Raw genomic sequence first — 2,287 nt, forward strand, 5'->3', positions numbered from 1 at the left:
TGATTTCTTCCATGCAAAAGTCAAACTGTGTCATCTTCGCCTAGTAAAAGCAATTATATGGCAACACAGAGTAATTCCAACAACTGTACTGCCTTTTTCATGAAATGGTACCAGTTTTGCAAATGAGGGAAGAAAGGAAAATACTTCTTTGTACATGTCTGTTCACTATGCACACAAGTTTGTCAGAACACAATTTTCACTGTGCACATGCAAGTCCCATACTGTTGCATCCATGCCATTGCAAATAAGCTTAGCTGGAAAATAATTGCTTCAGCTTAGAAGTTGCACTAATGATAGGAAATCTGCATTACATTTTCAAGTACGAAACAGAAGTTTGTATACTTCATAATCCTAAAAATTTATTTACAATTTTAGAACATGAAATTGATTACATATATAGGAATGTGGATGTATGTGTTTTGATTCAGTGAATATAAATACGCTTTATACATTTGGTAAACAAATTTAATTCAAAATCTTTATAAAATACATCTTATGCTGTATTTACATATATACCTGGTCTAAAAATATGAGTTAATTGAATGCAAAGTTATAACAAGCTATTGGAACCATTTGAGAACTGTTTAAGTATGTTTCTTTGAATAGCATATGCGAAAGATGAAACTAAATATATTGACTTTAAAAGGTGCAATTCTGCAGTTGTCTATAAAAGACTTACTATGTTATATGCATATATACACTGGGTATTACACACACACACACACACACACACACACACACACACCCCTCTAGTTTGCAGGAGGGAACTGTTAAAACAGCAAAAACTATAGTTTTAAGAAAATATTAGCATAAAAGAAACTAAGATTTTTAAAGAAATGTGATCATAGTCCCTTATGAAAAGGAAGCTGGGTGTGTAGAAAGAGTGATTTTAAACTGTCTCAATCAGTACCCAAGTTCATATTGTCATCTCAGAGCCATAAACATGTTATAAAGTTGTCTATAACACAACTTGGAAAGGACAGACAAGAAATGGTAAAAACTCATTAAATACCTACCAGTCTTTAAGTGGGTTAACCCCTAGTGTTTATGATGCAGTTAACTACATTCATTCACACTGACTTGGTTTCTTTAAAGTTTAAAATGCTAATTGGATCTTCTCATGAAACACTAATATAATGATAAATTATAAAGATCGGAAGCACATTATTCTGACTTCTTCCAGAATCATATCTGATAGAGCTGCACTGCTAATGCGTATATTATTTTAAAACAGTACAAATACTTTCAAAACACTTTGGGATATGAATTTCAGTTACTATGGATTATTATGCAACAAGGTAATTGGTAAAATACACTAGTATAGGTTAAGGTTCACTAAGCTGTAGATATATAATCTATTTTTAGAAACCATACTATTTGTTTAGTACAAAATCTTGCAGTTCTTATTCAACAAAAACTTCCGCTGAAGTCAAAGATTGGTATCATGATCAACTTTTAAACTAAAGTTTTTCTGGGTTTACAGTATTGTAAGACATAGCATAGCTGGGATTTGCTATCACAACATTTGTCCAGCACCAACTTTAAGTAGTTTAATTTAAAACTACCAGGTACCCATGCAGAGAAGCAAGTTACAGAAACCAAAGTTTCTTTTGGAGGCTGAGAATTTAACTTTAAATTTTAATTAATGAGTATTATTATAAATTATATGAAATTAATAATTAAAGTTTCAAGTTATATGGATAATTTTATTAAAAATATTGCAGAATTAAGCTAAATCACAGTAGTTTGACTACTACAGAGAATAGGCAGTTCCTCATATTACCTTGTAATGGTTGATAAGTTTTTATTATTTGCAGTAAGGATCTCTGGTTGTACTATTACTATTATTTTTAAGAGACAAAAGTTAGCAAAAAAAAAATTGCAAGGTCAGTCAAAACCTATTTCCAAATATTACCTACTAAAGATAACAAACAACTTTACTTTCAATAAAGTAAATATCATGCTAAGTTACCTTCAATAATTTTTTTCTTTCCATAATTTCCATTAATATTATCAACAAACTATTACATAAACAATTTATATAGTATATACAGGAAGTATTTAATGTTATCACAATATTACCTAATTTGATAGTCAAAATTAGTGTGAAAATTTGTTGCTAAGTCCCTAATTCTGCCTGCCTTACTCAATGGAGGCAGAATCAGGCTTTTAAGAATCTTAATATTTCATTTTACAAAAGGTGAACAGTATATTAGAAAAACACTCCTGATTGGTTAAATTACGTACCATTAAAAGCAATACAGAACAAGCTGTTACAAAACAGATA

Source organism: Malaclemys terrapin, chromosome 3 (assembly GCF_027887155.1).
Source record: "Malaclemys terrapin pileata isolate rMalTer1 chromosome 3, rMalTer1.hap1, whole genome shotgun sequence".
Lineage (NCBI taxonomy): Eukaryota > Metazoa > Chordata > Testudines > Emydidae > Malaclemys > Malaclemys terrapin.